Below are 14,614 nucleotides of genomic sequence, written 5' to 3'. Positions count from 1 at the left end.
AAGATGAGCAGCCCTGTGTGCTGGGGTGAGACGCTGGCGGACTGCTGTTCGACGTGCATTAAGTCCAAACTCATGAAGACGTCTTCGTACTGTCTGACAACTAATGTTAACACGAGTTGCCGCTCTCAGCCGTGTCCGGATGTGATTTTCTGGAGCGGATCTCGACTGCAGAGCCTGTCTATGAATGAATCGGTCTTCCCTTGCATTAGTGGCTCTTGGTCGACCTGATCTGGGTCGCTCTTGGGCACTACCAGTGGCGTTGGCACGCTGAATCAGCCGTGAAATGACAGAAACGGACACTCGAAGACGTGTAGCAACTTGTCGGAGTGAAACACCATCTTGTACCTAAGCAACGGCTCGTCCTCTGTTTACATCAGACAATTTCTGTCGAGGAGGCATGTTTATGCTTAGCCCTACAGAAGCAGAATGGTGTATCCACAGTGCAAATGAACGAGTGCAAGTCACTCATGAGACATGAATCTTGCAATTGGAAACTGATTTTTGAACGTTCATAATTTTTTCTGACTGTAAGAGCTAGAGAATAAAAATCGATAATTGGAAAACATTGGACCTTTTTGCCCCCTCCCCAGCTCATCGCACATGAGTCACGTGCTCTTCAAACCCTGGTGTGTACAATCCCATTAGTCACAGAGTAACATTTCACCAATATCTAGTTTTACTAGTGAAAGTAAAACCTCGAAAGAATGCATACAAATATATCACTCTTTTTACAGTACGTTCCTTAACTTTTGTTGACTAGTTTATATATATATATATATATATATATATATATATATATATATATATATATATATATATATATATACAGGGTGATCTAAAAAAAATACTTATACAACTTGTTTTGTAAATACCTTCTTCCATACTGAAGTTTTTTGTTTCAGATTTGAACGTGATATTAGCAAGCCAAAAGGAGTTTGTCTGCTATTTACTTTAGATAAGTCCATGGAATGGTTTTGCTCTATATGGTGTATTAAAAAAACAACTCGTTTAAAACATTGTCCCCATTTTCGTAGCATGACGCACCAGTATGCATTAGGCCTACCACTAAAAGTTGCAACAATAGCGCCATATTGCAAGCTACAGCAGTTTGACAAGTCCACAGGACTCTGCAGAGATTCATTTTCCCAAATGTCGTTTGTCTGCTGAGATCATGGTTAAGTTTAGTCAAGAGTAGGAAACATCTCCACAAACTCACCATCCCTGACATTTCGTAAGTTCTGCGCACGGCATGGAAAGAATGCTGAGGTGCCCTCATGACCTTTTGTGTCATGAGTAGAGAAGTTTCGTCAATTTGGATCTTTAGCGAAACAGAACTAAAAGTTCCAAAAAAATTAGGTTGAGCATGCACCGTGCGCAGCCCTTTAAACATCACCAGGGTGCAGATTTCAGTAGTTGAGTCCCATGAGACGTTTATCCTTAGACGATCTGCAGCTAGGACTTTCCTACACCTCAACAGTCCGCATTCTCATAGCAGATCTTTACCTACGACTGCACCGTGTTCATCTTCGCTAAGCCGAGATGAAATGGATCAGAGCATGGCAATATGTTCATAATTCTTCGATTGTCTTGAAAAGCGGGACCATCTCCTCGATGACATTTTCACCCTGCGGGATATGTTGACTCTATAATTGCTGCCTACTGGACACCCCACTCCCTATTGTCTATTGAAGCCACTTTATACTGAATATGTACAGTATATGTGGCTTTAAGGGGGGGGGGGGTCTACACCTGGAGGCTATCTCGCTTATTACTGGACCGAATTTTACCAAATTTCACACATATAACAAGCATAGTAAGGAGTCTTAAAACCCACAATCAGATTTGAGAAAAAAGTTTCGTTTCCATGGATACGCCGCCATATTGGATTTTATTGGCACGTCTTGCGTAATGAATACCGCACTTATCGCTCATGGAAATTGATTGGTTTTTTTGCATGCGTGTTTACAAACATTAAATCTAAAAATTTATCTGTTGTTTTTTTCCTAATCGAATTAGAACATTTTTAATGAATTTTTTCCTGAGGTAGCATTCAAGTTTGCGAAAAATCCGTGAAAATCCACACTCCAGACACCACCAACAAAAATCTATTCCATATATCAAAAATTCAACAGAGAAATTTTTAGTATTACCTCTTCTCTTCATTCTGTAAAAATTTCATGAAGATTGGATAAAAATGGTGGAGTTATTCAAAAGAGTATAGAGAAAAGTCGCATTTTGAGAAAACGGCCGATAAAGAAAAATAAAATACTGACTTTATGAGGAAATGGCGGTTACAAATATGCCCGATATGGGAAAAAAATACGGTTTTTGGGGTTTTTTATGCCATGAAATAGTTGTAGGAGAGGCTGAGGAAGCTAAAAATGTCTACAACTCAAATTCCATGATTTTGTGCCGAATTTTGATTTTGGGGGTGTAGCCCCCACTCCCCCCCCCTCCCCCCCCCCCTTAAACACTCATGGGTTAGCAGGTCCTTGAGTTTGAGTTTGGGCGTCACTGAACATTTCGAAAAAATGTGTCGAGTCCAAAGGAGGGCATGTAGGGCACTGCTTCTAGGAATTCCAGAAAGAAATCTTTAGTTTTTTTTAACTCTGTAAAAGAAAATAAATATTGTTCAAATGTTACTGGGATGGAAAATTAAATGTTAAAGATAAAATAAAGAAAATAGTCTGCAAGTCTTTTCACGACTTCCTTCACAAGATTTTTAAAAAATAGTGAATTTGCGTGTTGGGTGCTTTTTCTGTAAGCCATTTCCGTTTTCAAAATAAGTTTCTTCTTCGTGAATGTTTTGTCAAATAAATTACTTTTTAATGAATTATGTCTGTTCCAAATGACAGCCTTCTAGAACCAAAAAAAAAAAAACACGCTTCCAAGAGACGCAGACATTACAACACTAACGAAATTGCTCCAAAGCAGGCCTGTGACCTAACAGTTTCTCAAAGTGCTGACAGTTTCTTGAAGCAAAATGCGTTCCCCGCACTATCAATCTTCGACTCCTCCAAGTTCCATGACTACCAACAGTCGTTTCCTTTAGTTCTGTTAGGATCGTTGACCGAAATAGTACAGTTTTGTATACAATGAAGTTACAACATTCAAGTCTGCTCAAGGTCGTACAATCCAGGGCCTTTATTGTCTGTGTTTGTTGACATTTGTTTGGCAAAAGTTGCCCAAAAATGGCAAAAGTTGCCCAAAAATGGCAAAAGTTGCCATTAATTTTTAAGCTTTCTACTCTCCGTGACGACATAATATAGCAATATGTCGATAGAGATAACTTAATCTAAAACACCAGAATTTCTTGTCCTCTGTTTTAAGCATCCAGAATATCACTTTTAGCCACACTTAGTGTAAAAACGTGAAAAATAAAGGTTTCACAATAGAATGAAATTAAAATTAGAATAGCAAATAAGCAACTACAAAAATTAACAAATAAGGGCGTGTGTCAACCCATCCCTAGACTGACCGTTTAAACCCTAAATGCGTTTAATTCAAGAAAAAGTACAGATATAACATGTACATTATGGTAGGGGCCTGCTAGTGTCAGTATTCAGTTTTTGTGGAGCCATTCTCTAATATAACAGATTAAAAAAAAAAGTAGGAACAACATTACGCTATATAAACACAAAAATAGAAAAAACAGCACATCAGAACAATAACGAAGAAAAAAAAATACACACCAACAAATAAAACACAACAAATAGGGAAACATGCAAGAGAAACAGCAATATAAATAGTATGTGAAAGGGAGCCTACTTATATTCTTCACATGAAAATTTAAACCAACGTGGTGTTAACAAGTGAGAAAGAGACGTAGTGAAACGAAAGGGAAAATATACTTTCTTTCTAAAAGTAGAGTTTGGTTTCTTTTTCTTCACGAATATTATTCCCCATTTCTGTTGTTGTTGTTGTTGTTGTTGTTGTTGTTGTTGTTGTTGTTGTTGTTGTCGTCGTTTTAAAATTATTTTTCCTTCCCGGCGGTGGCTTTTTGTAGGAAAAATGCAAAAATCACGGTAGCAATTCGCGGACCAAAACATGTAAAGAAATCGAGGCCGCGACAAACGCAGATGCCAGTTTATTCAACTCTGAAGGACTACAAACAAACTCAACACAACATTTAGAGAAGTATGCAAAATTCTAGAAATCGCACTGACGTTTATTTCGATCCACAAGGACATCATTGACAGCATGCCCAACTTTGTCAACAGAATAATGGACACTTTTGCTGCAGCAAAAGAACGAAAGCTCAAAACAGGTAGGATAAAGAAAACGTCTTATTTCCCTTTCCCTTGACTATTTTCAACCTGCTTTGACCTAATTGTGCACGCCCACTTTTAAGACCCACTAGCCGCCCCTGGGTGAGACGTTGCATCATCCTAAACAAAGGAACTTTACACGAATTTTCTTCATTTCACCAAAGCTGGAATGGGTGCCCCGTTCTAATAGTACAACGAAAGCTTTTGTCAATTTGTTGACGTCTGAACGTATAATTAGCTGCTAGCACTGTATGCTTCTCGGGAAGTAGAGAACGTTTCTGAGTGTTCTAGGATCTCTTCACCATGAAGTGCCAGATCTGCAACAGACATCGTCGATTACATTTCTCCATTTTTCTAGACTTGAAAGCTCTAAATAAATTCTGCATTGTTATCCTGGTGTTTCCCTGCAACCCATCTGTTCAGGTTTCCTAAATTATCTAGGTTTACCTCTGCCTCATTTGCCTTCGATTTTTTTTCAGTGAGAACAAGGTGTTAATGTTAAAAGCTCTTGTGTCGAGTCAAGTGTGATATAAACTGCATTTGTTATTATAAAAGGACAATATTATCTCTAACGGGAAATAGCCCTGTTACAACAATGGCTATTTGAAGGATGTTTATGAGCCTAATCAATTTCGAGAAATTGTCTCTATTTGCATAATTTAGGACATGAAAGCATTATAACTGCAAAGTACGTTTAACAGTTGAATTCGGCAACATGCTCTCAAATTATCGAAAAGGAGCTAACGGCTTTCGTCTCCAGCCTATCAGCCATCTTGTGGAGTGTTTTCCAATTCGGCATTGACTTTCATTTGCTTGCTTTTTCACGCCCCCCCCCAACGGAAAGCCATAAAGTTTACTGAAGAACATTAAAGTTTTCTTTTCAATACTGAGAGGGATATTCCGTTCCCCAATCGAACCAACTCAAACGATTGGCGTTCAGCACTCTTAAGCACCGTGACCTTTTTAGGCACGGAAATGCTTCCCTGCTTCGTTCGCCGTCACATTAAGCAGCACATCAATAATGCACGAAACAGTACTTTATCTGAAACAGCACCGAGGAGAAACAACCGCCCCAGCGATAACTTTAAAAGCGGGAAACGACATCACCGCAGCCTCTTAGAATTTCCAGAATGCGTTCTTCACTAATATAGGTATTGCGACAATTCGAAAACAATGGAACTTCCGTTGCTTTCTTACCGCGGTCCTTGTCTTGTTTGCTCTGCCGCATGGAGACGACCACTGGTGCTGCGGCATCGTGATGAAATCAGGTGCTAGTCAAAATAATTAAATCAAAGAAATCAATATTTATTCCCTGTATTGAGCCCTTTCCATTGACGTGTTTTTATTTATTTGTTTTCATTAGATAAACGATGGGGAAAAGCCACAAAAGATGTAAATTTGCTATTTTCAAGGACTCTCAGGCTTTGGAAGATTAGGCTGCAATCTCACATTAGTTTTACCTCGGACAGAAAGCTACCTCAGAATTCCAAAGATCTAATAATAATAGATAATAATAGATAGCATTTGTATAGCGCATATCCCCGCTCAGCAGCAGGCTCTATGCGCTTTGCACTATATTATTACCCCAGCAGACCATAGAACACTCCGAAACATTCTCAGCTTCCCGGGAAGCATACAGTGCAAGCAGCCGATTAAGCGCTCAAACACTAACAATCTGACAAGATCTTTCGCTGTCTATAGCCGGGTACCCATTCCCACCTGGGTGAAGTGAGGAAAATTCGTGTAGAGTGCCTTTCCCAAGGACACAGCGTCGGGCCCTTGACGGGATTCGAACCAACGACCTTACGGTTGCGAGTCCGAGAGCCTAACCACTAGGCCGTTCTGAGTCACAAAAACTATGAGGTCAGAAACCAAAAGTTCTGTCTGCTTTACTAAAGTTGTACGATAATTGGGACTCGTTATCAAGATATTCAAAGAATTACAACCGAAAAAGATTAGCATGCTGTGAAGCTAAAACTTCTTTCTTGGCGTCAAATTTCTCAAAACTAGGTGACGAGCAGATAGTATAGCTTTGCAATTTAAAGTAGTCACTAGGTGATTCCTCACCTCTTTCAATAGCCAAAAAAATCTTGACTTCTTTTCAAGATAGATGGGTATTTTATCATCCTTAAAAAAAACCAAATCAACAAATTCCATGATGCTACCAATAGCTCCATATGCACAAAAGCTGACGAGAGCGGAACCCACTGTAATGTGACACATTGAATGACACCTAACTGCCCCCCCCCCCCACCCTCCGGGCCACTACTCTTTAAACGCCTCATGAGATGCACATTATCTACTTGATCACAGAGCGTGGAGAGATTTAGAAAAAAAGCAGACTTGGTCCTGAACCAGATCGAAGGAGGTAGGCTATATACTCACAAGGAGATGCAGAAAACTGGTAAAAAGAGCTTTCTAGAGGTGAAAATGGTGAAATGGTATGGGTTTAACGCAGCTATCAACACTAATAGGTCATTTAAAAGGCGGGACCTCCTAGTTTAACGTCTCTCTCAAATAGGACCGAGCCAAGTGGGAAGTTCGTGTAAAGTGCCTTTATCAAGGACACAACGTCGGACCGAGCTGAGGCTCGAACCCCCGAACCCGCAATCTCACGATTACGAGTCCGATAGCCTAACCACTAGGCTACCGACGCCATCTGTTTTTCAGAGGGTCGCAGTGGTTTCTAACAACACAAGTAGCTTGCAAGACATCAGCATTTGCATCCTCGGGTGGTTAGAAGGCGCCACTGCATGGTAGGATGTCCTACTACTTTTCTTTTCCTCTGTTGTCCCTGGCTGTCTGTCTGTCTGTCTGTCTGTCTGTCTGTCTGTCTGTCTGTCTGTCTGTCTGTCTGTCTGTCTGTCTGTCTGTCTGTCTGACGTTTTCCTAGCACTAAATGACCATCATAGTGACCATGTGCTTCTCTTTACACAGACCAACAAAACAAACAAAATTTAAATAAGCTTTAAGTAAGATTCTCCTCAGATCCGATACTATCGAGTCTCACATTTCTGTTCGATACTATCGAGACTTTAAGTTCTGTTCGACTGCATGAATCTTTATAGGGGGTGCCCACATACGCGATCTGGTCGGGACGGGTCGGGGCGGGCCGATCGGGTGGGTCAGGGCTAGCCAAATTGAGGGCACAAAGCGGCCATTGTGGCAAAATCCGATCGACACAATCGGTGACCTACAAATACGAACGCGTTTGTTTTCAGGCCTGCACATTGCGCGATGGGGTGGTTTGCAGCCAATCACAACAAGGCTGGGTCACGTGTCCATTTGACCCATGAATACGTTAACTAGGCTTACAGTGCTCTTGGAATTCCAGGTTTTGGTCTCACGCCTTTGTCCGTCTTCTCACTTCTCACAGTGGGTTTGGAGCGCTCGTAGGCATTGAGGAAGAGGAAGGCGAATAAGAAGAAGGACGAGGAGCATTATAGAGGGAGGGTGGTGAGAGTGACAGGGAGTGAGAGAGATAAGTTGAGAGATATATGAAGAGACCTAGCACATTGCTAGATCGAGGTCTCTGATATATATGGGAAGTTAGAAATAGACAAGAAAGGAGAGAGACACTAAAGGAAGTAGGCACGCACGCAAGCAGGCAAGCAAGTACTCACGCACATACACGCGCACTTACACTCACATACACATAAACACACACATACACACACACCCACACACACACACACACACACACACACACACACACACACACACACACACACATAGGGAAACAGATAGAGGGAGTGTGGGAAGTCCAAGAGTACCGTAGGCCTAGATCTACTTAATGTATTCATGGGTCAGAGGTTCAGCCAATCGTAGCCCAGTGTACGCCCTCTGTGAAGTCTCTTATAGGTTAAAGGTTTCTCTACTTTAACTTACAGGTCGTCGGGTACAATCCCGACGGGGTTATCGTGTGCACTGAAACTACCAGAAAGCGACCCGACCCGATGACCGGACCCGACTCGACCCGATCCGCATTCGCTAGTGGGCACTCCCTATTAGCCTTGGTTACGCAGGAGTCCAAAGCAATACAGGTGCTGATGAGCTAGTCGGCCAGGCTAAAACTGGTGGCACCTTGCAATTAGATCCACCAACCGTCATGGCAGCATTGACAGCATGGTTTATTTAACGACAACAGAGAACACGAAAGCTCCATAACAAACACGACTGAACGACTGAGGAAAGCCAGTGTCTCAAGAGGGTTGGGGAGAGAAAGATACCTATGAGGAGAAGCCAGAAGAATATCCAACCAGCTGTTCACTAGCATGTTCAGCAAGCACACCCTTTCATATATCTTGGAGAGGAGGGAAGAGCAGCTATGGCATTGTACTGCCTGCGTTGGTACCTATTCTCCAACGTAGTAATCAAGTACATGTAACCAAGTATCGCCCCCATTCGTTATCTTCGAATCTCACACTTCGGTTTGATATTACCAAATTTACATTTAATAATAGATGGCATTTGTATAGCGCAAATCCCAGCTCAAAAGCAAGCTCTATCCGCTTTACAATCTATACTATTACCCCAGCAAACCTGAGAGCATTCTGAAACAACCTCAACTTCCTGGGAAGCATACGGTGCAAGCAGCCATTTATAGGCGTTAACATACTGACAAGATCTTTAGCTGTCTATGGCCGGGTACCCATTCCCATCTGAGTGAAGAGAGGAAAATTCGTGTAGAGAGCCTCTCCCAAGGACACAACGTCGGGCCCGTGGCTCGAACCCCTGAACCCGCAACCTCACAAGTACGAGTCCGGTAGCCTAACTACTAGGCCACCGACGCCACTGATAACATTTTTCTTCGATATCATTGAGTCTTACACTCCCGTTCGATATTATCGAGCCTTACACTTTCGTTCGATGTTATGTAGAACCAATGATAGTACATAACAAGATGGGCCACTTCTCTCTTTGAGCCAATTAAAAAAGTGTCCTCAAAATTTGGTGGCACCCTCTTCACAAAAGCGCACTCTTTGCGAACAGAGTTACCCTACTTGAGTTTTAAAAAATCAAAGTGAAACTAGCAAGTTTTGGGATAAATTTCGGAAGAACGCTTTTTTTAAAAATGGTTACGCTGACAAAAAACCTCTTCCGGAGGAAAGGGTGATGGTTTTCTTCGTTTAATTTGACTTTAGAATGAAAGGCGAGAGGTCATTAAAATAAAAAAAGAACCTAGAACTCCGCACTGAACGAACCCGAACTGCTGATCTGCGCACGCAAGGAGGTGCTATTCCTATTCTTTTTCTGGAAAAACGAAAGAGAGCTTCAAAACAGACTGCAGCGCCATCTGAAGCAAAGAGCATACTTCCTGCGGACACTTTTTTGGCTGAGTGGCCCATCTTGTTATTCACTATCTTTGGTAGAACTAGTGATCATGCGAAAGTGAATCAGATAGAGCATTTGGGTGCGGGGACAGAACGCAAGCTTGGTGCATAGCAACGGTGACGTAGGAAATTTATTGCAACATGGCAGCGTTTTTGTCTTGATGTCTCCCGCGTGAACAAGTGGACGAGTAAACAACCCATCAAACTTCACATAATTTCGTTGAGTGTTTCTTTTTTTGCTTGGTTTTGCTTTGCTTTGCTTTGTTTTGCTTTGTTTTGCTTTTTCTGTTTTCTAGGGGGGTTGGTGTTGTTGGGTTTTTTTGGGGGGAGGGGGGTGTTCATTTTTTGTCTCAGCTATCTACTCAAGGATCTATCCAATCTTAAAAAAACAACTTTTTGTACTATAAAGCTTCACTTTGACCCCCACTAAATACCTCCCCCCCCCCCAACCGCACCATCCCACCCACACCCTAAACGACCGACGCACAGAGCATCAAGAAATAGAGCAGCTCGAGATTGTTCCTTCTTTTCTTTTCTTTTTGAATGTTTTGTTTTTAGCCAGCCTTTAAGAGTTTCCGGTACCAGTATCTTCTCTGACGCACGCAGGAGGCCCGGATTCGATTCCCGAGTGGGGACAAAGATTGTAAATAACAAGATGGGCCACTCAGCCAAAAAAGTGTCCGCAGGAAGTATGCTCTTTGCTTCAGATGGCGCTGATGTCTGTTTTGAAGCTCTCTTTCGTTTTTCCAGAAGAAGAATAGGAATAGCACCTCCTTGCGTGCGCAGATCGACTGCTGTTCATCAGCAGTTCGGGTTCGTTCAGTGCGGAGTTTTAGGTTATTTATATTTTAATGACCTCTCGCCTTTCATTCTAAAGTCAAATTAAACGTAGAAAACAATCACCCTTTCCTCCGGAAGAGGTTTTTTGTCAGCGTAACCATTTTTAAAAAGCGTTCTTCCGAAATTCATTAAAAAACTTGCTAGTTTCACTTTGATTTTTTAAAACTCAAGTAGGATAACTCTGTTCGCAAAAGGCGCGCTTTTGCGAAGAGGGCGCCACCGAATTTTGAGGACACTTTTTTAATTGGCTCAAAGAGAGAAGTGGCCCCTCTTGTTATGTAGACTCATTGGTGGGGAGTAGTGCTGGGCGGCAAGGTTTCCGATTATTGAAAGCTAGGAATCGTAGGAATCGACTCCAAACCCAATTACTTTCTTTCTAATGATGTGATTTCTTCCGGTGGTTACTTGGTTGGCTCCGAACATCTTCAGGATTTAGGATAACCTTGATTTCGGAATACTACGAAACATCAACTTCTATTTTTCAAAAATAAATTCTTTTTAAAAAAAGAAGATTTTAATGACAAAAGTAAGTGGTAACTGCTGGTTTACGTATAAAAGAGACGGAACTTTACTTCCGTAGTATTAATCGTGGGAATCGGTTCCGGAATCGACTCTTCGCCCAGCTCTAGTGGGGAGAACTTTGATCGAACATCTCGGTCTTCCTGCTGGAATTTGTATCTCGCTCAGTCCGGTTTAGTCCCGCCAGGCAGGGTGGGAAGTTCGCCTCCTAAATTATCTAAATTGTCGATACAAACACGTATATTATTTTTTTTTAAAGAATGGCTAGGGCTTACAAGACCAAATTAAAATAACATTATTACCTTGTATAAAAGTGGCAAAATACAAATTTGTTTTAAAACGTCACATATTATCTTTTTTTTTCCAAACGAAACTTTTGAAAGACATTTAAAACAATAGAACTGTTTCAAATCTTACATTTTTATCAAAAATAATTCTAGTCGGTAAAAATGTTTTTTCTTATAGCAAACTCCCGAGTCATATAATATTATCAGGAAAAAAGTATAAGTGAAGTTTATCACTTCGCACGACAGTAGTACACCATTGTACCAAGACAACATTACTTTAAAGGTCTATATCGACATTTTAAATGGAAAATATGAAAGAAAGATGTGTTTTCTTTCATCCTTTTGGATCTCTCGGTTGCATTCGATACTACTGATCATGACATCTCAATTAATAAGCTAGATACAGCTTATGGTGTTAAAAGCATTGTCCTGCCGTGGTTTCTTTTCTTGTTAAAGATTGAAGAGAAACAATTGCGGTTGGGTTCAGATATTGTGTTCCCTGGAGGTCCTTTCTTTAACTTAGTTTATCTAAAATACCTACACATTCAAATACTGATACATTAAGACAATAGGACATGCATCTCTACGTTGATTATATTCAGATTTTTAAGTATTTGGATTATGGTCAACTTTAAATTTAGTCAGTATATGTGAGATATTTTAAAAAATATAGATGACCTGTAAACAATTGAATTAGAAAGATGGCAAGACGGGGAAGCTTTTGAGTAGAAGTATCAACACAGTTACTAGAAATCTCCCAGAACTACAATTTCACATTAGTCACTGCAACATTTGTTCACAAAAAAAGCTAAAAAATCTAGGGTTTCGATTCTCTTATAATAAGCATATCAATGTCCTTAACAGGCGTCTTTGGTATGGAAGTTAGGCGTCTTGTTGCACGCAGGAGACCCCAGTTCGATTCCCGAGTGGAGGAGAAATATTTAGCAAGTATCCCGTTCTTTCTGCGGTCATATCATCAGAGCCACGGTTGAACCTAACAGGCAGGGTTGGAAGCTTGCTTTCTAAATAGTGTCCATGTGGGCGTGAAAAAATCTAAAGTGACCAAATCAGCGAAAGTGTCTGTTTCCCACTTCAATTTAAAAAAAACTGGCAGTGTATAGAGCCACTTAATACCAACAGTAGTCAAGACATTAGTCGAAACACTGAATGTATCAAAGCCAGAACACTGTACCCTTATCTTGTCTATTATTGCATCTTGAAAACTTTTTACATTTACAAGTTCTTCAAAATCAAGCATCAATACTAGTAATGAATCAAAAGAAATCTGAGCATGTAATGTCTATTTTCCAAGAACTCCATAGGCATCCTTTAAAGCTAAGGATCGAATGAATAACTTCCGTTTTCTACCTTAAATTACGTCACAATCTATCTACATCTTTTTTATGTTTAAAAAAAGCAAATGAAGTTATATCATCCACCAAGAGCACTTCGATCAGTGAACTACAAATTGATTCTTAGAACCTCAAATCAAAATATGGCCTGCGCCGAGCGTTCTTTTTCTTACTTTGATCTCCATATTATATAGGATAGACGGACGGAGAGGCAGGCAGGCAGAGAGAGAGACAGAGAGAGAGAGAGAGAGAGAGAGAGAGAGAGAGAGAGAGAGAGAGAGAGAGAGAGAGAGAGAGAGAGAGAGAGAGAGAGAGAGAGAGAGAGAGAGAGAGAGAACCACGAGGCATCATAATGAAATCAGTTTCACGTCAAAATAATAGAATAGAAAATGTAGGCAAATTTCTGCTGGTTTTGCAATTTTTATTGAAGTATCATTTTGTCTAAACGCCTTTCATGTCCATATAAATATATATTTCTGTGTGGATTTTTCTGAAAAACGAGGATTAGGGGCACCAGAAAATGTAAATTGGCATTTCCTAAAGACTCTCACGTTTTGGATGTCACCGCACTTTGACGGCCGTTTTTTCGCTAATGTTATCTCTGAAACCAGGCGACTTCCACCTTTTACAATCACAATTCTCTCGACTTCTATAGATTAGTCAAATGCTTTTACGACAGGACAAAAAAAGTCCAAGCAACAACTTCAAAGAATAGATTTCCCATGACAAATCAAGAATTGAAACAACGTTTCTATAGAGACATAAGATGGTCACGCTCTGGAAAGCATTACTAAGAATCATGGGAGGAAAAAGAAAGATTCAGTAGGGGGAAGTTGTGGAAGAAGATATCTCCCAAAAAGCTAATAAAACAAATGACAAAACTGATTAACCAAGACATATCATTAAAATTAATGGCATTCACAAGGCAGACAAAACGGAATGTTGAAAGGTATGACCCCTTAGAAAGTAGGGGAATAAAGGAAAACATGCAATAAAGGAAATGAAACATAGAAAAATGATCAGTGTTAACGAATAGAGAAGAATCAAAATCAAGGTAGCAAATACATGCTTTACAAAATCAAAGAAGTAAGTAGGATAAGGGGATACTCAGATACAGAATTCTTGATATCAAAAGGAGGAGTTATTTTAAAGGACAAAGGAGAGGTCGGAAATAGATGGCCAAGACACATAGACGACGTTTCAAGTACAATAGATGAGTAGATGAGAAACAACTGGCAAAAAAAGAAAGAAAAAATGAACCACCAAATTCATGTACTGAAAAGCAGACGTACAAGCTGCTATTAAGAAAAGGAAACAACGAAAGGCCATAGGGTCAGACAACATCCCATTTGAAGTGATTGTCCCACAGGAAGAATTAGACCCTGAAATAACAAGAAAGCCCTTAAATTATGGATATGAAGCGGTGAGATTGCAGAAGAAAAGATGAAATCAGTTTGTACAGCTCTGCCTAAAACACGAAACGCCACTGAGTGTGAGATCCAAAAAACAATAAGCGTTATGAGTCATTTTACAAAAATCTTGCTGCGACGGTTAATGGGAAGAATGGGAAGTAGTCTAAAACCGGACATATCTAAGAGACAATTCGTCTTCGTTCTTGACAAGGGCACCAGAAATGCTATATTCACCATGGCAAGGTAAATAGAAAGAAGAATTGAAACACAGAAAGATCTATACTCATGCTTCATAGATTATTTAAAGGCTTCCGAAAAAGTTAGACACGATGAGTTAATTAATATTTTGGAAGAGCTAGACATAGATGGAAAAGATCGAAGAACAATTAGGAATTTGTACTGGAACCAACACGAGTGTAAAAATTGACGAAGAGCACTGCGAATTTAATTTATCCAGGTTGAAATAACAGTGAGGCAAGGATGCATTATATAATCGGACCTCTTCAACATAGTTATGCAAGGAATCAATCTTTAAAAGTAAGAAGAATGTAGAGGTCTCAAAGTGTATGGTACAAATATCAAAGACATCAGACACACCAATAA

The sequence above is a fragment of the Aplysia californica genome, unplaced genomic scaffold, assembly GCF_000002075.1.
Source record: "Aplysia californica isolate F4 #8 unplaced genomic scaffold, AplCal3.0 scaffold00098, whole genome shotgun sequence".
NCBI lineage: Eukaryota > Metazoa > Mollusca > Gastropoda > Aplysiida > Aplysiidae > Aplysia > Aplysia californica.
This window is presented reverse-complemented; position numbering follows the sequence as displayed.